Source organism: Trichechus manatus, unplaced genomic scaffold (assembly GCF_000243295.1).
Source record: "Trichechus manatus latirostris isolate Lorelei unplaced genomic scaffold, TriManLat1.0 scaffold00257, whole genome shotgun sequence".
Lineage (NCBI taxonomy): Eukaryota > Metazoa > Chordata > Mammalia > Sirenia > Trichechidae > Trichechus > Trichechus manatus.
Genome location: NW_004444193.1, coordinates 413,141 through 438,685, shown reverse-complemented (window position 1 = coordinate 438,685; position 25,545 = coordinate 413,141). Strand labels below are relative to the sequence as shown.

Genomic DNA, 25,545 nt, shown 5'->3' with positions numbered 1-25,545 from the left:
ATGGCCAGGTCTTTCTTCCTAGTCTATCTTAATCTGGACCCTCCCCTGAAGCCTGTCCACCATGAGTGCCACTACTGGTGTTTTAATAGCTTTCAGTATCATAGCAACATGCAAGCCACTGCGGTATGACACACTGACAGACAGGTGGTGGTCCTTGAGGGCAGGTGATGTAGTCCTCATCCTTCCTGCACCCACCACCCTAGATCCCCAGATCTGTGATAACAGGGATTTATGATACATATGGGATGGAATAAGCGATGCTAGTTATGGAAGGACAGGGGCAGGGTGGATTCTGTCTAGTGTCCAGGAGCAGTTAAACAGTTAACGCCAGGAGGCCAGCGTCCGGTGGCGTCGCTCAGGCTCAGATATAACTAAGAAATGAAGCATTAGATTAGGATAGGATCCTCTCGTCGGTCCCCGGTAGAGCGGCTTGAGTCTTCTGAAGCTGCCAGTTGCCAAATGAAATCTGAAACCCGGGGCTGCATCTGAGGGTTGGCCCCTGTCAGTTGTTCCAGCCTCTTGTACTGTATATTTACACATTCACACACAATCACTCTTTCTAACTTCTGGGGCTCTTTGCGCAACTGCTAGGATTTCTCAAGTGCATGTGGTAACTCAGCCCAGCTCCGGGTGGAAGCCAGCGGGGCTCCGGAGGGATCTGGAGGTGAGGGGAGCTGTCAAGGCGGCGGTGGGGAAAGGAGAGGTGCGAGACGCATCTGACTGGGGGAAAACACCCGCAACTTTCCACCGCAGCAGCGGCTCTTTCAGCTGCTCTCTATTTCCTCCGAAACTATCCCTGCGAAGCCACCAAGTGAATGGGGCTCAAGACTTCCCCTTGTTGTGGGGAGTAAATGCGCCTCCCCCCCGCCCCTTTTTCCCCTCTGTACTTGTCTTTGGGCTTGCCTGGGAGACTTTTCCTTCGGAGCCACTAATGCCCCGCGTCCGTCGTGCGCTCGGAGCAGGGTAGGTGACGCCGCCGCGGGGGTGTGCGCTGGGGCGGCCGCCGGAGGGTCGGACGCGGCCTCGGCGGCGCGCGGAGGCTGCGGGCGCAGCTGCCTGCGTGCAGCGAGGGACAGGGCTGCTGCGGACGGGGAGGGATTGCAGGAATCCCGTTCTGGTGCATTGTGAGTGTGTGAGCGTGTTTGTGTGTGTGCCACCTCAAGCCGGGAAACAATGTTCCTTTTTTATTTTTAAAAGAATAAAAATAGAGCAAGCTGGTAGTGTGTGTTTCTGGGCTTAACAAATACATGGAATTAATTAGAGCTCTTTGTTGATATTCAGTTCCTTCTTTTACTTCCCATTCTTCCTCCCCCTTTTTGTTTCCACTAGTGTTTTATAAGAGTTTCCTAGATAACAGGCACACAAGGTAGATGTTAATAATAACCATTTTTATGTAAACACTAGCATTAGGGGAAGCTTTGGTGAATTTCAAGCCACCCAAAGGTTTTGTCTGGATAAAAAAAAAAAAAAAAAAAAGAAAAGAAGAAAGAAAAAGGAAAAAAGAAACTAAGTTTTTAAGGAAAAAACCCTCCTCCCTTGAGGATAAACATATAATATGTTCTCATTTTTTAAAAATACTTTATACTGCATTTCTTTTATAAGTTCCCAAATAGAAGGGGAGATAATGTTACTCTGGATTCCTTAGAGATGTTAGGTTTTCAGTATCAGCTCATAATATGGGCCCCAGACTCCCTGTATCATGTCGATTTTAGTTTATTTGAATTAAAAGATCATCTTCAAGCAATTTCTGTTTCCATTATATTTTATTTTATTTTAAACTTGCCAAGACAGCATCATTTCATCTCTTTCTATAAAGTAGAAATAAATAAATTGTGCTGGGTGTTTGAAATATAAAAGTTGCAAGGGGTTTGCTTATCCATAAGTAAAACAATATGTGTTGCTGTGTTAAGACAAATTAATTGAAATCCAGTAAATTCAAGAGCTTTACTCCATTACTGAGAAGAAGATGGACAGACAGATTAAATATAAACAATCTGTCCCCTGTTCTAATTAGAACTCAAAACCAACCCTTGAGGGCAATAATGGATTTTGGTATTGAACTGGGCATCGTAAAACTTGTAACACACAGAATTAATAGAAAAGCCCAGAAAACAAGTATAAAGCCACATAGACTTGTTAAGATCTTGCTCCTCCCTTTTAAATTTCTTAATACTTCCTCTTCTCTGGGGATATTTCAACTTCTAAGCGAGTCCAGTAATAAAATTCCCCTTTTTATCTTTCCCGAGTACCTGCCCTTCAGGTAGCAAGTTGGGAAATCTGTTCTCTCTAGAGCTATTACTGAGTTGTCAGAAATTTCAGCTTAGACATATTGGAGGACTGAGAGATATAGACAAAACTTTAAAATAAATAACATTCTCCTACCACTCAGAGGAGGTATGTTCTTGGTGGAAGACTTTTAAATGGGAATAAGGGGTAAGCTATGAGTTTTTCAGATCTGGAATTTAGTTTGAGGCATGTGGAAGGAATATCCAACTAGTACGGTAATAGGAAGGAGAATCTGTAATTCCTTCTACGTGTGAAAGTTTGCTGAAACTCAGTCTGTCCTTGGCTTTCATCTATATTGCTTGGTTTTATTACTTAATCTCTGGGGTTTGGATTTGAGATGAGGGGATTCTCTAGAATAATGATCTCTGGGGCTGTATATGCTATAAATCTGAAGCACCATTGAAAATACAAACCTGATAGTAAGTGGGAAAGAATTAAATTCTCAAGAAAAATATCTGCTGCAGAACAAATGGCAATGAACGCCTCCAGACAAGATCATAGATTTCAGTGTAAAAATGTTCTTGGCTGAAATCCTTGGTGAAATCCTTTAGGGTTTTGCTCAGGAATAGTAGAGGCCAAAACTCTGTGAGCTTTCCTCAGTCATGGTTTTATTCAGCTTGTGATCTTGGACTCTCTAGGGTTAAGGGTGGGGGTTAAGGGATATGGAAGGGGCGGGGGAGGATGAGGAATGTGCAGCAGGTGGTAATGAGTGGTTTGCATCTGATTTCTTTTGCTGTCTTAGCCAAAGTCTACTTAGTGTTTACTAACAGTGCCTTTACTAGATTCCCCATGACCTACTGGCCCATTGAATTGTGTTTTCTTTCTGGTTCTATAATGTTGGGGTTGGCTTCTCAGTGCTGAAAGGAGGCAGTGCTGCTGGCAAAGTCAAGATCATGTGTTTGGTTCCTGTTCTTAGTATTTGCATTACTGTAGCATAATCTTGTTCCCTAGGTAGTGCCAATGTTTAACATGCTTAGCTGCTAACAAAAAGATTGGAGGTTTCAGTCCACCATTGGTACCTCTGCAGAAAGGCCTCATGATCTACTTGCAAAAAAATCAGCCACTGAAAACACTGTGGGCACAGTTTTTCTTTGATGCACATAAGGTCGCCATGAGTTGAAATTGATTCGACAGCAACCAAGTAGCACCATTTTATTTAGCTGTAGTTATTTTCCTGCTGCATTTTTTGGCCAGGGGTGAAGGACTCTTTTCCCATGAGTTGAGCTTGTTGTTGTTAGCTGCTGTTTCAACTGTTCTGACTCCTACCGACCCTGTGAACAGCAGAACAAAACGCTGCCTGGTCCTGCGCCATTCTCACAATCCTTGCTATGTTTGAGCCCATTGTTGCAGCCACTGTGTCAGTCCATCTCGTTGAGGGTCTTCCTCCTTTTTGCTGACCCTCTACCTTACCAAGCATGATGTCCTTCTCCAGGGACCGGTCCCTCCTGATTACATGTCCGAAGTATGTAAGACATAGTCTCCCCATCCTTGCGTCTAAGGAGCCTTCTGGCTGTACTTCTTCCAAGACAGATATATTTGTTCTTCTGGCAGTCCATGGTATAGTCAATATTCTTCGCCAACACCTTAATTCAAAGGCATCAGTTCTTCTTCAGTCTTCCTTATTCATTGTCCATCTTTCGCATGCATATGAATGATTGAAAATACCATGGTTTGGGTGAGGCACACATTAGTCCTCAAGGTGATATCTTTGCTTTTTAACACTTTGAAGAGGTCTTTTGCAGCACATTTGCCCAGTGCAACACATCTTCAGATTTCTTGACTGCTGCTTGCCTGGGTGCTGATTATAGATCCAAGTAAAATGAAATCCTTGATAACGTCAATATTTTCTCCGTTTATAATGATGTTGCTTATTGGTCCAGTTGTGAGGATTTTTGTTTCTTTATGTTGAGATATAATCCATACTGAAGGCTGTAGTCCTTCATCTTCATCAGTAAGTGCTTCAAGTCCTATTCACTTTCAGCAACCAAGGTTGTGTCACCTGCATAACGCAGGTTGTTAATGAGTCTTCCTCCAGTCCCGATGCAGCATTCTTCATAAAGTTTAGCTTCTCAGATTATTTGCTCAGCATACAGATTGAATAAGTATGGTGAAAGGATACAACCCTGATGCACATCTTTCCTGATTTTAAACCACTCGGTATCCCCTTGTTATGTTTGAATGAATGCCTCTTGGTCTATGTGTAGGTTCCGCATGAGCACGATTAAGTATTACGGAATTTCCATTCTTTGCAATGTTATCCATAATTTGTTATGATCCACACAGTTGAATGCCTTTGCATAGTCAATAAAACACAGGTAAACATCGTTACATAAGTTGGGCTTATGTAATGCTAATTCCATCTTTCTGTCTTGTTTCAGTTTTGGGAAAGATGAATGCTTTGGTTAAAAATGGGGGAGGTTGGTGGAACTTCAGCCTGGAGTCAAGTAAAAAGGAGCAGCCACCCAATTGGTCACACTTGGGTGTGGAGAAGGCTGACGATAACGAGAACCTGAGGTATCCACTCCACGCTGATCACATCGTACTGAGTAAAAATGCAGAAGAGATTTAAAATAAAAAGGGGCCTGTTTGCTCTTAAAGCCATAGCTAAAGGATTAAGATTTCTCCCAGATGGAGAAAGGTATTTAAAAATAAAATTGTAAATAACCAACATAGCAATGAAGTTAATGCTCTTCATGTGAAGAGTCTGAGCCTCAGTTTGGTAACCCATCTGTGTTTGGTATATGAAGTCAAACTTTACAAGGTTATGATGGTTTCAGCAGCTAAGTAAAAGCACATTTGGAAGTGGAAGGACTATCGTGGTGAAGAGTCTAAGAATATTTGGTTTTCAGAGGTTATTGCACACATGTGTACTTCACACTCTCTGGTGGCTTTGCTATAATTAATCTAATGCAGGTCTGATTGTGTCAGTCCCTTGTTCCAAAATCTTTGATGGATCCCAGTGACCTACAACATGAACTCTCTATTAACTCTTTAGAAAAGCAACTAAAGCTCTCCAAAACCCTTTCTTTTCAGCTTCTTCTTCCTAACAAGGGCGTCTCCCTTTTCACACTTGTGATCCCTTGCTTATGGATTTTCATTTTCCTAGAATGACCTCTGTCTGCAAAATCCCTCTTGATTTTTGGTGGCCTACTTAAAACAGAACTTCATTTGGGAAGACTTATCTGAATCCATGCAGAAAGAATCAATCATTTCACCCTGTCTGGTTCTATAGAACTTTGAATATACTTTGAATAATTATTTTAATAATTTTTACATATCTCTCCTCCCCACTGCTGTGAGTTCCTCAATAGGTGTACGGGAGGTGGTGGAGGCTGTGGTGGTGAGGGGGGGGGGCCTGTATCTAAGTGCCCAGAACAGTATCTGACACACAGTAGATACCTGTTAATGTTTTGTGAATAAATGAGCAAGCAAATTCATGAATGGATATATCGTTGTTGTTGTTAGCTGCCATTGAGTTGGCCCCAACTCACGGCAACCCCATGCACAACAGGATGGAACTGTTGTGATGCAAAGGATTTTCATTGACTAACTTTTGGAAGTAGATTGCTGGGCCTTTTTTCCTAGTCCACGTTAACCTGGAAACTTTGCTGAAACCCGTTAAACATCATAGCAACACACAAGCCTCCCCTGACAGATGAGTGGTGACTGTGCTTGAGATGCATTGGCTGGGAATTTAATCTCGCGTGGGTCTCCCATATGGAAGGTGAGAATTCTACTCTTGGACCATCACTGCCCTGGAATAAAGTACTGGTGGGTCCCGATTTATTCAGTATGGTTATATCTCAAAGGCTCATTTGAAAGATGCCTATTTGGACTCAGTTCATTTTCTAAAAGTCACAATGCTACAAAAGATAGATCACTTTCCAAACCAGCCCACACATGCCTATTTAATTCCTACAATAGACGGAATATTGTGCTTTAGCAATTTTAAAGTAAAGGCAAAACAAAACAAAAACTACTGCGAAGTCATCTTTTTCTTTTGTAAAATTACAAAATAGTTTTGAATTTAAAGGTAATAAAAACAGTTAAAATAGATACATGTTTTTCCAGATTTATTTATTTTTTATTATTATACTATAAAATTCGTATTCTATCTAATCCCAATGTGAGGTCCTGAATTGGGCTTTGAAGACTAATAATAGAATTAAATTTGCCTGTGGAATGGGCAAAGGTCTTAATCAATCCAACAAAATAGAAATACTAATTTTGGTTATTTAAAAATTATCTTGAGAGAGCCAGTGCTGGAGGGGAGTCAGATTTAATTAAAGAACATGGAGATGTCTGGAGAGGAGGAAATTCGTAGGGGTGCCTTCTTTCATATTACTGATTCTTTATAATATTGACTTTCTTTTCATCTCATTTAAGCACTTAAGAGAATCCAGAGTTTCCTCCTGAGAAAAAATGTCTTTGTCCACAGTTATTTCTGCTGCCTAACACATGGAAGGGGGTTACACTCCATTTGGTCCAAAATAAAAATGGGCTCATTTATTAAATATTTTCATAGAAATGCTACCTTTGCCACTTACATATCTGCCATTTAGTATATGGATCATTTGTCAATCAAGAATGCATAATACTTGTTGTCTTAGTCATCTAGTGCTGGTATAACAGAAATACCACAAGTAGATGGCTTTAACAAACAGAAGTTTATTCTCTTACCGTTTAGAAGGCTAGAAGTCCAAATTCAGGGGGCCAGCTTCCAGGGAAGGCTTTCTCTCTCTGTCAGCTCTGGGAGAAGGTCCTTGTCAGCAATCTTGCCCTGGTCCAGGAGCTTTTCAGTGCAGGGACCCCAGGTCCAAATGATGTAGGCTCCTGGCTCTGTTTTCTTGGTGATATGAGATTCCCTTGTCTCTCTGCTCACTTCTGTCTTTTATATCTCAAGAGAATGATTTAAGACACAATTTAATCTTATAGATTGAGTCCTGTCTCATTAACATAACTGCCTCTAATCCTGCCTCATTAACATCACAGAGGTAGGATTACAACAGACAGGAAAATCACATCAGATGACAAAATGGTGGCCAATCACACAATACTGGGAATCATGGCCTAGCCGAGTTGACACACATTTTGTGGGGACACAATTCAATCCATAACACTTGTGTTTCAGGCACTCGCGAGGAACCTTAAGCTCAAATTGTTCCTTAATCAGTGCCTCTGAGAAGCCTAGAAGAGCTAGCATTGATATTTAAGTATAGTCTAACCACTCATCCTTCTAAATCTTCCAATCTCTCTCTGTATTAAATTATATGACTAGAAATTTACCTTCTCTAATGACATTACGGGAATCCTGGTGGCGCAGTGGTTAAGCACTTGGCTGCTGACTGAAAAGTTGATCTGAATCCACCAGGCACTCCTTGGGAGAAAGATGTGGCAGTCTGCTTCTGTTAAGTTTACAGCCTTGGACACTGTCGTGGTTTGAATTATGTCCCCCCAAAAATATGTATATCAGTTTGACTGGGCCATGATTCTTGGTACTGTGTGATCTTCCTATATGTTGTAAATCCCGCCTCTATGATGTTAATGAGGGAGGATGGGTGGTAGCTGTGTTAGTAAGGCAGGACTGGATCTACAGGACTGGATTGTGTCCCGAGGCAATCTCTTGAGATATAAAAGGCAGAAGTGAGCAGAGAGACAGGGGGACCTCATAGCATCAAGAAAGCAGTGCCGGGAGCAGAGCGCGTCCTTTGGACCGGGGTCCCTGCGCCGAGAAGCTCCTAGTTCAGGGCAACACTGATGAGAAGGCCGACACAGAGAGAAAGCCTTCCCCTGGAGCTGACGCCCTGAATTTGGACTTTTAGCCTACTTTGACTGTGAGGAAATAAACTTCTCTTCATTAAAACCATCCACTTCTGGTATTTCTGTTATGGCAGTACTAGATGACTAAGACAGACACCCTATGGGAAAATTCTACTCTGTCCTATAGGGATGATATGAATCGAAATAGACTTGACGGCAGCGGGTTTTTTATTTTAAAAACATTGCAGAGTCCCTCAAAAACCGAAAACCAAACCTGTTACCATGGAGGCGATTCTGACTCATAGCGACCCTACAGGACAGGGTAGAACTGCCCCATAGGATTTCCCAGGAGGGGCTGGTGGATATAAACTGCCGACCTTTTGGTTAGCAGCCAAAATGCTTAGCCACAGCCCCTAGATGGTGCAAAAAGTTAGTGTGCTCAGCTGCTAACCAAAAGATTGGAGGTTCGAGTCTACCCAGAGGTGCCCAGAAGAAAGGCCTGGAAGTCTACTTCTGAAAAATCAGCCATTGAAAGCCCTAAAAAGTGCGATTCTACTCTGACATACATGGGGTTGCCATGAGTTGAAATTGATGCAGTGACAACTGATTTTTAATCACATTACAGCTCCTTATTGTTAAAACGTCTTCTTAAACTATGCTTTAATATAATACTCTTTACTTTTTACTGAGAGTCAATCTAAAAGAGATGGGCCACATGAAAATATCTTGGTAATTTTGTTATGTATTTCGATATTCTTTATATAAGGATCTACACGATAAATTTATCTTTATCTGAAAGCCTAGGAATTTTAAAAAGTGTGTCTCTCCCGATTAACTAGTATTGTTTCTTTTATTAGAAGAAGAGAGACTAAAAAGTCACCATGTTTCTTATTTTGGCTTCTCACGCAAGAAACTCAGAACTAAATTTGATGGTCAATTGTACCCTAGACCAGATTTGGTTATGAAATGGTTTGCATTCTTTTACCTTTTCTTAATGTACCTGTCATATCTATGCCTTTAATGTAAACTACCTCAAATCCATTCTTCCTCCTCCTCCTCCTCCTTCTTTTACTTTTCTTAGATATTTCATTAACTATTTCTAAATTTCAATTTTGCAGCTTTAGTTTAGTATTTTAGAGCCAATAATTTTTGCCAGGCTATTTTGGTGGGCCTTTGAAATATTTTATGTACTGTTTTTATGCTCCCTGATGGATAGAATGGCCTTGTCCCCAAATGTTTTATTTCTTGAAAACCATAGGAGAATAATTTCTAACTTCAAAAATAGATACATAAGGCCAAACATATGAGGTCTTTTCAGTATGTATGACACAGATGTATAGGAGACTTCTCTTGGGGCCAAGAGACTGAAGAGAAAACACTTTTTTTTTTTTTTTTAACAAATAAAATCTATCAATAAACCGAGACTTAAGGAGCTATAATTAGTTGTTTTCTGACCACCAAATTGAGCCTTCAGACAAGAAAGTAATTTATCAAATTCCCCAAGGTGGGGAGAGGTAGCTCTCATTTTGCCCTGAATTTTTTCTCTATCTGAGTCTCTTAAAGACTCTCATGGTGGTAACAACTCTAATGAATTAACTACCTACTCTGGTGGCATAGTGGTTAAGAGTTTGGCTGCTAACCAAAAGGTCAGCAGTTTGAAGCTGCCAGGCACTCCTTGGGAATCCTATGGGGCAGTTCTACTCTGTCTTATAGGGTCACTATGAGTTGGAATCGACTCAACAGCAACAGCTTTGGCTTTGGTTAAGTACCAAACACTTCATGAAGTGTTTTTACATACATTGCTTCTAATTCTATCAACAATCCTTCAGATATTGTTACTCCCATCATATGGGGATATTTGAACTTAGAGAGATAAGAAATTTACTCAGGTTAATAGAGCTAGTAAGTGACAGAATTCGAAATCAAAACCAGGTCTTCCTAAATCCAAATACTATGCCATTTTTTTATTATCAGCCTTCCTCAGTGTTTTTCTCTCCAGTTATTAATCTTAGAATCACAATCTGTGTTTTTCATGGGTTTGACATATGGTACAGACCCTGGTCTCAACATGATTTCCAAGGACAGGCCTTGGACCTGTCTTGCAGATCTTTTAGACAAGAACATTCTTGTACTGATGAGTTTGGGATCTCTAGGTTGGGACACCACTATCAAGGTTCTCATGAGAAAAAACATTCCGTCAACTACTGTCCGGTAACTGAATCAATCTTCAGTGATCTGCCTGACAGATTTATTTGCTGGTGAGAGGTAAGCAGGAAAGGTGTAGTGCTTGGAGTTCCAGTAATCCCATTGCTTAATTCTCAGTCCTGGAGGAAAGAGAAGGGGGCAAGTGGTCTTCAGTCTTAGGAGTAGAGACCCAACTTTTTTCCTGTCAGCTGAATCTGAGAAAGGGAGAAAAGTTGAGTTAGCCATGGCAATACTCACTGGGCACACAGAGATGAAATGATCAATAGGGAAAGTGATACCCAGGCTGTCTTTCTCAGGTAAGGAACATTTATCAGAAGAATTGTTTGGGTGTGCCTCATTCCTGGTTATAAAGATACCTAGAGAAGATAATTCTTCTGCCTCCTTGAACAGTTCATCTTCATTGTTTTATTGTGTTGGGAGTATCTGGTTTTAAAATTTCTTATAGGAAGGAACTTCCAACAAGAAAAGATGATTCCAGAGGAGGCAAAAGAGTCTGATGTTATCTTGTTGTAATCTAATGGCATAGACCTAAGATTTAGCCACATGAGGGCTACCTTCAGAGTCATTTTGTTTTTTACATCCCATCATGGCTTAACTGTTATTATGAAATAGTCAATGCAGTGTTGATGATTTTATGTAAAGCTATCTAGGTGGTTTACAGAAGGCCTTCTACTTTCTTATACTTTTGAGATGCTGACTAGAGACTTCATTTTTTTGTTGACCCCTCATAGTTTCCTCGTCGAAGAATTTTGTCAGTATCTATGGGGTTAAGCCCAAGGTGGCAGGTAATGGGGGAGCCTTGGTCTTTGGAATGCAGGTGAAGACCACAGAGGATCATCTGGGTGAAGAGCTCTGAGGAGCTCTGCAGGACAGGGCAAGCTGCAGAAGGACGAAGGATGTGGGAGAAGCAGAAGCAAGGCCACAGGGTAACGTGTTAGAAGCTAAGGAATCAGGAGAAAAGGCAAATCCAGAGACAGCACCAGGAACTAAAAGCCAAGGAAAGGGAGGCATGTATGATGTGGTCATTAATAATTCAGTCCCTGTCTAATAATAGATAACAATTATTGAGGTCTTACTATGTGCTAGTAATGCCAAGTAACTGTCATGGGTTATCTCATTTAATCCTCACAGCTACCAAATGAGTGCTAGTCCTATTATTATCTCTCCTTTAGAGATGGGAAAACTGAAACTTGAGGGGGCTTAATAACTTGCCAAAATCACACAGTCACTAAGTGGTGGATCTAGGACTAAAAGCTAAAATATTCTACTTCAAAGGAGCAACCTTTACCATTATGCTCTGGAATTAGACCTATGTTCAAACCTGGCTCTGACACGCACATGCCTTGTGACCTTGGATAATAGCATTAGCCTCTTTGAACCACAGCTTTCTCCTCCGTAAATATGGGTGTTTAATAATACCTACTTCATAGTGTTATTGTGAGGGTTAAATGAGCAATGCATGTAAAGAGACTGGAAGGGTTTCTAGCACCTGGTAAGTATAAAAAAAAGTCAACGGTTATTATTGTTAAGCTACATGATGGCCAGGGGAATCTTAAACAGTGTTTTTCCAACTGTAGGTTGTGGTCATAAAATCAATTTACTGGTTCATAATCTACATTGATTTTTAACAAAAAGAAATAGGATACAATGGGATGGAATGGAATAGAAAAAAAATCAGGTAAAAATAAAGAATGAGTTATATAATTTCAATTTTAGGGGTGTGCGTGTGTATACCCACATCTCACATGCTGGATAAAAATGAAAAGTGTACATCTGGTTGTTGATAACTGTCAACAAAAGTATTTTAAAAAATCCTTTAGGCTAGTGGTTCTCGAAGTGGTCTCAGGACCAACAACATGAATTTCATCTGGGTTTATTGAGTCCAACCCCAAAAAACCAAACCAAACCTACTGTCATCAAGTCAATCCCAACTCATGACAATCCCATACATTTCAGAGTAGAACTGAGCTCCATGGGATTTTCAATGGCTGTAATCTTACGGAAGTAGATTGCCAGGCCTTTCTTCCATGGTGCCGCCGAGTGAATCTGAACCACCAATCTTTTGGTTAGTAGCCAAGCACAAACTGTGCCACCCAGGGACCTCGAGTCCCACCCTAGACCTACTGAAAAAGCAGCTCTAGGGTCTGGGCCCTGTGTTTTGTGTTTTAACAAGGCCTCCAGCCTGATTCTGATGCATGCGAAAGTTTGAGGATCACTAAGTATTCACAGGTGGCATTTGGAAATCATATATAAAAGCTAGAAGAGGGTGCATCTGAGCTACTTAAAAGCAGTTAAAAAAAGTACATGTTGACATTGTATTGACTGAAGATTTCATTTCTCCCCAGAATGCTGTCTGGTGTTTCTGTGACTTTGTTTTTTGTAGTCATTTCCCTTTATTTGTCTATGCTGCTTGCTCACAGTGGAGGTGGGGAAGTCCCACAGAAGTAAATTAGCTTATCTGTAGGGGGACTTTGAGTAGTTAGCTTCTGTACTTTCTTCTAGAGCTACGCGATTAGATAAAAACTTAACACTCTTTGTGTGTAGCCCTGAGTATCTTAAGTTGTATTCAATTTGAAACATTTTAATGATACTAGTCCAGATGTTGGAGCGGCTGTAAAATTAGGAACTGAATTAAGATCTCATTAAAAGCAAAACAAAACAAAATGCATACACACACTCAATATTTTACAAATTGAGATATTTATTTTGAAAAAATACATGTGGACAGAAGACTGACTATTTAGGTAATACAATATGAATACTGATGATAAAAATATTTTGTTGATGAAAATAGAAAGTGGTGTCAATATCACAGGGAGGCTTTTTTTCTCCTCAAAGAAAGCGATGAATATGTTCCAGAGTTTTTTATTGTATGCCATTACTTTCAGGAGAACAGATAATATGGCATTAGCCTGCCTTTGTTCATTATTGCATTAAGTGTAATTTACCATTGTGACTGGTCTTTGGTTGGAGGGTGTATTTATTTTAAGTCTTATAAGTTTCTTTTTTGAAAACATTCAGTATCCGAGTTCATTAGAAAAGGCTTGAAAGCTTTCTCTTTTGTTGTTTTGAGAAGAATATTACCTTGGATTTTTTAAAAAGCTGTTCAGTAGGTGCACATTAACTTTTCTAAATCAAGTCATTAGTGGTTTATGAAAATATTTTTGAAGACAAAAGTGTCCGTTTACCGAGTTTTAAGGGTAAGAAAGTCTACCTTCTGGTTCAACACACATAAAATATAATATTTAAACAGTAATGTGAAAGATATTTCTAAAGTTCCTCCTTTGGTTTGCATTCTGTAGTTGGAGAAGAATAAAAAGGTCTTTAGGAAAAGTAGGAAGATGTGGGCTTTAATCCTACTTCTGGTGTTAATTAGCATCTATGAACTCAGGCAGAGCACTTAATTTTTCTGAACTTTAGTCTCCCTTATCTATAATAAGGGGTTGGAGTAAATACTTTCTAAGGTTGTTATAACACTGAAAAAGTCTACAGATGAGTGAGGGTCTAGGAGGCACATAGATAGCATGATAAAGTTTAGCTTGACCTTTCCTTAATAAATTTCATGTACTAATGCACTAGTTTTCATCAGCTATGGGTTTAGGGGTAAGTAATACTGCTGCTGATGTCAGATGGATCTTGGCTGACAGCAGAGAATACAAGAAAGATGTTTACCTGTGTTTTATTGACTATACAAAGGCATTCAACTGTGTGGATCACAACAAGTTATGGATAACTTTGTGAAGTATGGGAATTCCAGAACATTTGTGTTCATGAGGAAACTGTACTTAGACCAAGAGGTAGTCATTCAAACAGAACAAGGGGATACTGTGTAGTTTAAAATAAGGAAAGGTGTGCCCCAGGGTTGTATTCTTTCACCATACTTATTCAATCTGTATGCTGAACAAATAATCTGAGAAGCTGGGCTATATGAAGAAGAATGGGGCATCAGGATTGGAGGAAGATTCACTGACAACCTTAGGTATGAAGATGATGGGACCTTGCTTGCTGAAAGTGAAGAGGTCTTGAGGCACTTACTGATGAAGATCAAAGACCACAGCCTTCAGTATGGATTACACCTCAGCATAAAGAAAACAAAAATCCTCACACCTGGGCCATTAAATAACATCATGATAAATGGAGAAAATATTGAAATTGTCAAGGATTACATTTTACTTGGATCCACAATCAACACCCATAGAAGCAACAGTCAAGAAATCAAAGAATGTATTGCTTTGGGCAAATCTGCTGAGAAGACCTCTTCCAAGTGTTCAAAAGCAAAAATGTCACTTGCAATGTGTGTGACAGTCCCTCATTAAAGAATTTTCCTTCTCAAAATGCCAGGAACATTCCCATTGAGAACACTGGCTAATGAAGTTAAAAGATTTTATAATTTTTGGATAATATAATATATAATATATCCATATTTTATAAAAATCATTTTGGGAATTGGAAATGAAGTTGGATGGTTTCTGCTGTTTCAGTAGCACAAATGTAAACAACATCTATTCTTCGATGACAACTGGTGTTTTTGATGCAGGAGAGAACACTGCCCCCAGCTTGCTACACTATATATTGACTATGCAGTAAGAAAAACAGTGAAAATCTTAGCTCTGCTAGTTAAGTGAGCAAATACAACTTGAAGATATACTAGGAATAGTTCCTTTGCGTATGAAGTTACTACTTTCCTGATGTCAACCATATTTTTAATGAAGTGGCTTACAGAAGTCTCCATTCAATGTAAGTAGGCATTTCTTATGTTCTAGTGAATGATATAAATACGGCATTATAGGCATAGCTTTGATTCTCCGTGATAAGAAATACCATTTGCTTAGCACCTAGCTCTCTGCACATAATAAGGAGTGATCTGAGCACTTCCTGTCCCTCTGGGCCTCCTTCTGCACTTGTGTTGGCCTCATGCTTTCTGGGTCAGGCTAAGGGCAGAACCCTTTCAGCCAGAGCCACTCATCCAGGGCTGTCTCAAGAACCTTTTCAATGCTTTCAAATTTGAGGTGAACTTTGCTTTGGAATCACTTAAATCACAGGATCATTTTCTTGAAACTCTTTTCTCTCTTCCACCTTCCTTTTTGCATTTGCTCTGCTTTACCAATAGGTATATTTTTAAACCAAAACACTTTGGGTGTAAAAGGTGTTGTACGGATCAAATTGTTGCCTAGCCAACCAAAGACGACTTGAATTTTCCAGGAATAAAAGAGCACTGCTTCCCTTTTCTTTGGAGAATCTGGGCTTTAACTCTGCCTCTATAGAAGAAGGGGAGAAGGGGGAGAAATTGAGATGTATAGTTTTTCTTTTCCTGTTACATTTGGTGAAAATTTAGATGAGAGGAGAAGATTGAAATTACAGAATTTAAAGAAAATCTTTTGGATAATCTGTAAATTTTAATTATCTATGCTGGGTCTATCCAACTTTAGAACAAAAGCGTATTTAGAAAATAGCTACTACCATCTCACTTTGATCTTTGAGATACGAAAAATGAGCCCAAAGAGATTTAGGTGGGTTGCCCCACAACATGCAGTCAGGAGGAGGTAGACCAAGCCTCTTGATCTCTGGGGACTAGTTTTTTTCTACCGCACTGCACTTTTCCTCAAGAGCCTTTCTCACCTTGGGTTCCCTGAGAGGATTAAACTGGAATGCTGGTCTAAGGCATCCAGTGTATGCAATGAATTACCTTCTTTGCAATGCAAATAGGAGAGTGTTAGGTAATATCTTTGGTAGGTTTGAGAAAGTAGTCACTCATATCATTTTCCGTGTTTTATGGTTCAGATGAGGAACTCTGGCATAGAAAAGTGCAAGTGAACTCATAACTAATATTTCTTAATGCATTTTTACTAAGTTTAGATTAACCCTAAAGGCAGCTGAAAAAATACCATATTAAAATCAAGGTTTTAACTTGCCATACAATCCTTTCGGTTTTTGGGTTACATTCTTTTCTTTTCTTTTTCTTTTTTTTTTTTTTTTTTAGCAAATTCCTCCTATATTCGTTTTAATAATATTGATTATGCTGATCCCATTTAATGTGAATCTGAATGTTCTAAATACACTGTAGATTTTCACTTAATTCTGTCTTCAAACCACACCATAAATTGTTCTCTTATTTTACGGCCTTCATATTCCTGAAAAGCAAACAAATAAGTAAGCCTAATGGTATTTAACAGTTAAGAGACTTCGTGCAGAAAACAAAAACAAAAATTAGCTGGTTGAGCGCTTTAGACACTGCCTTAGCCTGTCGGATAATCATTGAAGGTGAGTCAGAGAATGGAGGAGGAGGGAAAAAGCGGATCCGCTCATGGTGACTGCTATATAAATCTGAGAAACAGGAAGGATTCCTTCCATGCGGTACTTTTATTATCTCTCTGTTTGCGGTCTCATGCTTACTGTTTATTTGGTGGAACATTCCAGAGAGTATCCTTAGCTCCCCTGACATGAGCCAGCGACTGGGTCTTAAAGACTCGGAGGGATTCATTTCTGAAACAGGGGAGGACTACCTAATAGAGCACGTTGGGTGGGCAGCGAATAATGGCCGTACCCTTCATACGGAGCAAGGGGAGACGTTTGTGCAGCTGAGCCTCAGATGCCCGAGCATACTGCTCCACATATCTTTGCAACGCGCAGGATGTGATCTCCAAAACATGGGGTTACTTTTCTATCTCAAAAGAGAGGATACTAAACTCTTAGGCTTCCTTCAGACATTTGTATGCGACTCATTGGTGTCACATCTGGAACTCTGCTTCTGATATATTTATCTTCAAGCAAGAATAGGACATTAGTGGGTCATGAGTCCTTATTTGTTTAGCAAAGAACCGCCTGACCAAATGCAGAACAATAACAATAGCGTATTTTTAACTGTTGTTTGCCATAATACTTTCTTAATGTTTTAGAAATAGCCATAACATAAAATAAAATTATATCGAACTATTTTGTAAAAATGCCAAGCAATTAATGTATGATATAATTCATGAGCTGGATTATTAGCCTGATATACTAAAATAATTCAGAAAGAGTAAATGATATGTTTGAGAGAGAGAGTGCATGAAGCAATAATAAGTAAATATATGTGTTGTGTTAAAGTGGAATGTGATGAAATTGCTGGTGATATTTCATATTAGTCTGGGATATGCTGAATTACTGTTCATGCTGCTGTTTGTGAAGGTTGTCAGGGAACACATCCTGTGTCTGTTTAGGAGATTGGAGATTGATCCCTGATACCAGTGTTGACCCATAAATTGTAACCAAAATAGTAATTAGGACTGTGTTTACAGACTCAGGGGCAGGCATCGAAGGCCTCTGCTAACTCATTATTTCCCAATGGACCAGGTTAAATTTTTATCTTAAATCTGAGCTTTGATAATGAAACAAAGGTTTCAGCTGCTTTTTCTTTGAGTTGGTGGTTCCCTTACATTACGACTTCCTTGTATTCCATTGTTAATTTTCCGGAGAATTCTCCTTAGAATGCATTCACACATGAACCAGTCTACCTGCCCCCTTTCTGAATTTTGTGCTGTAATTGATTTTAATCAGAGGCAAGGAAGCACCATTATTTTTTTTTTCCACTACATTAATGTTTTAATGTAAATTAAGATGTCAATCTTTAGTCTGATATGGCCAACCGCATTTATTCCTCCCTCCCTGCCCACCCCACAAACGTAAAGGAGTGACTCATTTGGCATTTCACAGGGTGCTTCACTGTTTAAATTTGTTTCATTTTATTTCCAGCTTTTTCTGGGGTACCTTAAACTGTAACTTCCAAGAACCTACTTCTACTATGGGTAGGCAAGCTGATTTTAACTCTACTAGCTTTATTTGTGTAGTTCTTCATCAGCATGCAAACAAGGCGCCATCATGTGGGAAACTTATATAAAAACCTTTACACTAAAAAAAAAAAAAAAAAAAAGCTTTTCTGTTTATAACCCCCATTCTTAGGTTTCCTTTATTGTGCGCTGTAGAATTTATCCTCTTTCTTAACCCTATGCATCATTTGTATGGTTCTTGTTTTGGTACAATTCCCCATAATATTCCAGAATGTACTGTTTTGTGAGTAGACTGAATTTTTTTTTGCTTCTTCACATCCAGTGCGGAGTTGTAATTGGAGACAGATTTCCACCCACAAAGGCTCCAGATGTTAAAACGTTTCCCAACATGGACTTAATACAGTGGTGGCAACACCTCCCTCCCACCCCTCCCATTAGGGTTGGGATTGTACTGTATTCCCTACTGGTTTACCCTTCCCCCTGTAAAGGGTAACATTTTCCCTGGGTGCAGAGGCTCCCTTATAGTCTCCAAGACTGAAGGACCCCTAATTATGGGACTGCAGCTTAAGTGTGTAAGATTAAACACCATAAAAAGCTGCAAGACGCTCTTTTAAGGGAAGAGGAAACTGGTCAGAGAAATGCCTCCAACTTTCATCCCCAACTTGATTTTTAAATCCATGAAGGATCTTACAGAACATGTCTCTGAGATCATCTTTTGGGCTAATCCATGATGCAACAGCATCACAAAAAAATATAAAATCTTGGATTACTTCACTGGGATTCACACTGATCATGGTACAAATCCCACGGAATGCTAAATCCTTTTCCTCAATGTCCTTTATGTTTCTCAGAGAGGTGCACCGGGGTCTTATAAACTGCTGCAGCATGGGGGCCACCTCTTGAGGACAAACGTAACCAAGACGACCAATCGTTATTGCTGTATTCTCTAACAGTGTCTTCGGTGTGTTGGGTCTGTTAATGATTTCTACAAGCTGGTGCAACACCATAGGGATATAAGGCTGCATCTCTATTCCCATCTGAATGGAGATTTCTCCAATTGCCCATGTGGCATTGTTGCAAACAGAAATGAACTCTGGATTTAGGTTGGTTCCCAAAATTGGCATGAAATCAGCTATACAAGGCTTAACATGCTGAAAGCAAGCTTTTGTCAAGTCACCTAACGGGGCAAAGGAACTCTGTCGAACTTCTGGCATTTTATCCTGCATGCATTGATACATTAGTGTTAGAATTTTACTCCGCGCTACTAGCTGTTCAATGCTGCCTTCAAGTCCTTCAGCCAGGCCACTGAGTAAATCAAGAGCCACTATCATAAAATCTTTATCTGGAGCCTCATATTGATCTGGCTGAGCATTGTTCAGCATGGCTTGTGCAAGAGACTTCTGCACTAGGTTAACACAACGTTGATACACAGGTTCACAGTACAGAAGGAAGCCAGACTGCAGGGCTGTGGCAACTGAAGATAGGCACTCAAGTAAAGGAAAGAGATCTTTATCTTCGTCCTTTAATATGTACCATTTATGGATCAGTGGAGGCAATAGCATCTGAATATATTCTGGTTTGTTTAAAAGATGTCCTACCGAATCTGCTAATGTTCCTATGGCATTGTAAAGAATGAGCAGGTTCTTACGCTGGTATTTACTAAATGCGAAGACCAGGGTATCAAGTATATAAGCAAGGTAAGGAACAAGTTCTGTACAAGCCTCCTCTTCTAGAGTAGCAAAGGCACTGCAGGCAGCTTCCTGTACTCTCTTGTTGCTATCCAGGATACGCTTTAGCAATTCTGTCATTAATGGATTCAGGTACATGTCTGGGGGCTGGCTGACTACCCAGTGTGCACAGCGGCTGAGAGTCCGGCACGTTATGGAATGCACAAGAGCCTTTTTATCAGAGAGGCACTGAATGAGGTGAGGAATGAGTTCAGGCAGGTATGGAATCATGCCCTGCATGCAACCTTCAGCAATTGCTCCTAACACCAAGATGCCTGATTCTTTAACAACCCATTCATGATGAAAAAGTAACTCTTTCAAAAGGGGCAAAATATATGGCAAAAGTTCATCATGATACACATTTGCAAGTACATCTAGGGCAGCAGCAGAGCATTTCTTAGATTCCAGTCAGAAATGGTATCATCATCATCAATTCCCTTCTCCTCCTCCTCCTCTTCAATTCCATCTTCATCATGCTGCTGAGCCACTGTCCTTGATCAATGAAAACGTGGCCTTATATCCTGTTCACTATCAGCAATCACCTCATCTTCTTCAGCATCCCCCTTCAGCAGGATAACATCGATATCTGAGTACTTCATGCCATTCACTAACACGGGAATCAATTTAGGAAGATGCCTTACAAGTACATCTTTGCATATTGGTTGCTCAGCCAAAGGGAGCCAAAATTCACAAGCTTCTAAAGCGACATTTTCATCTTAATCTTGAGTCCTCTGAAGCATGTGCTCAACTATATTGCGCATGTGGGGAAGCAGGTGATCCATTCAAACTTCAGGGAACATCACAAGAGGCCGGCACACATTTTTCCGTACCTCTGGTTCTTCATCACCAGCCAGTGAAAACAGATTCTCAATGAAAGAATCGATGTGCAACATCAGAGCTTGAGTCCTACTGATAATAAACCGATTGACACATGCAACAGCATGAGATCTTATTTCTGGACTACTGTGCTCGAAGAACTGTAAACATTTGGGAATCATGATGTTGAGAGGACGATCTAAAACATCACTATCTAAAATCTCAGCAGAATCTTCACGCATCTTCTGAAGAGCGCCAAAAGCTCCCTCACAGGTGGTGTAATCTTCAGAAGCCAACAGGCTGCAGAGTTTTTTTAAGAGGTCAGGCCAGTTCTGCAATTCTCCCTTGGAGGCTATGGATATAATTAAAGTAGCTACGGTGGCTCTAATCAGAGGAGAGGCATCACCAATATTATTCAAACATTCACTTTTAATAAAGTCTGTTACACCATTTGGGAAGTTCTGAAAATGAGCTTTCACGTCATTCTTCAAGATGAGACCACTCAATGATCTTGGGGGTTCATCTTCAGATTTTAATTTTGTAAGAACAAAAATCAGGTAGTTGTTAAAATCCGGATATTGATTGAGCTGTTCCAGTTTTTGTTGCACGGTTCTCTGGATGGTGGTGTCTGGGGACTGGGACTCCTTCAGCAGCTGCAGGATTTGCTGAAGCCCTTGCTCATCAGGTTTCCACTCATACTCCATCTGGGTTTGCTTTTGAGACTGAAGCAGCTCGGCTTCTTGTGTCCCTTGTCTCTTCAGCTTCTGCTTCCTATGGCCTCTCGGCCCTCGGGCCTCACGCCCTCATCTGCCTTGCTGGGGCAAGTGTTCCAAAGCTCTGTAGCTCCACCAGTATAAGAGCCTGGAGGCACCCCACTCCGCCAGGAAGCCTCCTACTCACAGGCATTCAGCTCTCTTGCTCCGTGGGTCGGCTCCAGTGCCGTCTCGCACTGGTCTCCTGGTTCTGCTGTTGTTGGTTCTCTGCCACTGCTGTTTCTCTGCTGCTGTAGGTTCTCTGCTGCTGCTGGTCCTCTGTCACTGCTGCACGTCTATCCATTCACAGTTTTAAAACCGCTTCCACATTTTAGGTATCTGTTAGAGCAGCACCCCACTCCCTCGGTACCAAATTCCATCTTAGTCATCTAGTGCTGCTATAACAGAAACACCACAAGTGGATGGTTTTAACAAAGAGAAGTTTATTTCCTTACAGTTAAAGTAGGCTAAAAGTCCAAATTCAGGGTGCCAGCTCCAGGGGAAGGCTTTTACTCTCTGTCGGCCTTCTTCTCTTCGGTGTTCCCCTGGACTAGGAGGTTCTCTGAGCAGGGACCCCAGTCCAAAGGACGCACTCTGCTCCTGTCACTGCTTTCTTGATGGTATGAGGTCCCACCACACCATTGTTTTTTGACTGTTCAACACTGAAGTTAAACGATTCCTCCAGAGAAGATTTGTTTGGCAGCTTTTGGGAATTATTAACATGGCAGCCTCAGGGCCTATTAGAATGATGCATTTACCTCTACGGATCTGTGAGTAGCATTTTTTGTTTATGGTAAATAAGTGTCCACTAACTGGAATTTGATAGCTTATTTGAAACAGTGTTTCTTTTTTTTCCCCCCAAACAGACCCTGCATGACTTGATATCATGAAACTCTTGAATACTGTATAATTTATTAATGATTCTTTCCTCATAGAAAGAACCATCACATACAATTCTAAGAGTCTCAGATTTTTTAATTTTCATGTTTTTAGTCCATGTGATTTTTTTTCTGCAGACTCCAATTTGCCTTTTATTAATAGGTTTGCTTAACACTTTCCACCTGTTCAACCAAAGTTTACTTTTTTTTTCACATGTGACTGGATTTTATAAGGGTTAATACAATACTTGGTACTCCGGGTTGGTCAATTACCTTACTATCTTGCTTTATTCTCTTCATAGTTTGGACTAAATCAGGCATGATATTAAATGTCTTGTAATTTATCACATAAAAATAATGCTTTCACAGACTAATTTTAAGTTATTACCTTCATAATTAATGGCACTTTTCGGATTACAGTTGCTTATTTTTAGTTCATTAATAGCTAGTGTGGTACATTTCTTCCATTTAAAGTGAGCATTTAAAAAAATAGCTGTTTTGATCTCTCTCATTTCCCATGCTTTCTTTTGTGTTTGACATTAAATATTAGGTGAGAAATTTTAACTGTAAAAATAAGTAATGGGAACTAGTTTCTTCTGCTATTAATTGCTATTTACTAATCTGTGACTTATTTCACTTGTTTATATTAATAAATCAGCTAGGTTCCATTTCAGCTTACATGTTACCCAGAAATCACCAGGACTTCTGGGGTCTGGTCTTACCCAAGTGACTGTGTGGAAACACTTGGGTATGAACACTTGGGAATGAGCAGATGTCCTGAGTGGAGTTCGGTTTGGGCTAAATACTTACTGGGGTCTTGGAACTAGTGTTTTTCATCTAACCTTGAACCTATAGTTGTTTGGTTCAAGGAAGGCTCTGGCCTGAGTATATTGTTAACCAGTCAACCAAGGCTTTTGTCCTGTGATGAGAACTTCAATGCCTCTGGGCATCTGCAATGTCATCTCATAAGAATTAACCTCAAGTTCCCTTAGAAGTTTCAGCTGCTTCATTTTTAAACGCTAATAAATTTAAAACTGTGTTGAGCAGGTGACAGCTGTGAGTTAGACCTCATCAACAGCCCGTCTACTTCTGTTCTAACTCGAAGCCATAGGCTCTTTCCCCTTTGAATTTAAAAGTCTTGTTTCTACTCTTCCTCTAACCACTTTGTTCTCTCTTCTCTTTCTTCTATTTTGATATTCTTTATTTTCTTTCTTTCTTTGCTCTATTTCTTTTTTTTTTTTACTGTCCTAGAGCCATGCCGTACCAGTTTCTGTAAGTACCATACTTTTTAATCTTTTCTTTCCATATTTCTTCTCATTATCACTGTCATGGTGTTTATCTGATGCTCCTTCTCTTCTAGTTACATATATCCAGGATATATTGCATTAATCACATGTTTGTTCCTTTTGAGTGAATCTATGCATTCAGAAATTCAGAATCCACTTTAATTGCACATAACTGCTATAAGGAAAGACTGTATAATTATTATTAACTTCCTTCAATCTTTACTCTCATGAAGACTTTGTAGAATATAAAACCAGAGAGGCAGCTGATTTGGTTCTAGACTAAAAAAAACAACAAAAAACAAAAATCCAGGACTTGAGACTCAATTCTATTATTCCCTTGCAAGTCACTCAAAATATTTTGCAAACTGGGAATGACGATCATATGAGATAATGTAGCTGAGATTATTTCATGGTGCAAATGTTAATTATTGTTACCGAGAATTACTATTAAAGAGGAGCATCATTCAATATATAGGAAATTTTTTATTTATATTTTATTTTTTTAACTTTCATTTTAGAATAATTTCAGACATACAATAAATTTTCAATAAGTAGTGAAAAAACAAGAAAACCATTGCCGTCGAGTTGATTCTCGACTCATAAAAACAAACAAAAAACCAAAATAAAAACAAAACCCATTGCAGTCGAGTCAATTCCAACTCATACCAACCCTATCGAACAGAGTAGAACTGCCCCATAGGATTTCCAAGGGGCAGCTGGTGGAGTCAAACTGCCAACCTTTTGGTTAGCAGCCATAACTCTTAACCACTATGCCACCAGGGCTATGACAGAGTAGAACTGCACTACAGGGTTTCCAAGGAGCAGCTGGTAGATTGGAACTGCTTACATTTTGGTTAGCAGTCAAGCTCTTAACCACTGCGCCACCAGGGCTCTAAGTAGTGAAAAGAATTCCTATATAACCTTCTCTAAATATTAGCATCTTAAAATGATCACAATCAGGAAATTAACTTAGATATAATACTGTTAAATAATCTATTGAAATTATTCAAATTTCATCAATTGTCCCAGCAATGTCCTTTTTCTGAACAAAGATAGAATCCAGAAGCATGTATTTAGTTGCCATGTTGTTTTGTTTCTTCCAATCTGAAATAGTTACTCAATGTTCCTTTGTCTTACATGATCTTGACACTTTCAAAAAGTACTGTCAAGTTATTTTGGAGAATATCTCTCAATTTGGGTTATCTGATATTTTCGCATGATTAAATTCAGGTCATGATTTTTTGGCAAGAATACCACAGAAGTAATGCTGCATCCTTCTCCGTGCATTATATATCAGGAAGCACATGATATGAAGGTTTCTAATAACTATTGTTATTGTTAGTTGCCGTCCAGTTTCCGGTTGATTCTGATTCATGGCAACCACGTATGTGCAGAGTAGAATTGTGCTCCATAGGGTATTCAGGACTATGACCTTTCAGACTCATAGCGACCCTATGTACACCAGAATGAAACACCACCCAATCCTGCGTCATCCTCACAATCCTAGCTATGCTTGAGGCCATCGTTGCAGCCACTATGTCAGTCCATTTTGTAGAGAGTCTTCCTTTCTTCTGCCAACCCTCTGCTTTACCAAGAGTGATTTTCTTCTCCAGGGACTGGTCCCTCCTTATAACATGTACAGAGTACATGAGATGAAGTCTTGCCATCCTCACTTCCAAGGAGCACTCTGGTTATACTACTTCCAGCTAAAAGACTTTTTAGTTCTTCTGGCAGTCCATGGTATATTCAGTATTCTTTGTCAACACCATTATTCAAAGGCATCAATTCTTCTTTGGTCTTCCTTATTCATTGTCCAGGTTTTGCATGCATATGAGGTGACTGAAAATACCATGGCTTGGGTCAGGTGCACCTTAGTCCTCAAAGTGACATCTTTGCTTTTGAAAGAGGTCTTTTGCAGCAGATTTGCCCAGTGCAGTGCATCATTTGATTTCTTGACTGCTGCTTCCATGGGCATTGATTGTGGATCCAAGTAAAAGGAAGTCCTTGACAACTTCAATTTTTTCTCTGTTTATCATGATGTTGCTTATTGGTCCAGTTGTGAGGATTTT

General features: G+C 39.9%; 1 protein-coding gene and 1 pseudogene across 1 annotated transcript in view; one reads left to right on the top strand and one right to left on the bottom strand.

The window, feature by feature from the left end:
- The first annotated feature begins 582 nt into the window (after positions 1 to 582).
- The window catches only part of LOC105756932 (rho GTPase-activating protein 24-like), a 382,387-nt gene continuing 357,424 nt past the window's right edge, over positions 583 to 25,545 (top strand). The window contains exon 1 of the mRNA XM_023724708.1: positions 583 to 664. The gene's annotated coding sequence lies outside the window, so the exon portion shown is untranslated. The remainder of the gene's footprint in view (positions 665 to 25,545) is intronic.
- Positions 18,554 to 21,282, bottom strand: LOC101344925 (transportin-1 pseudogene; annotated as a pseudogene).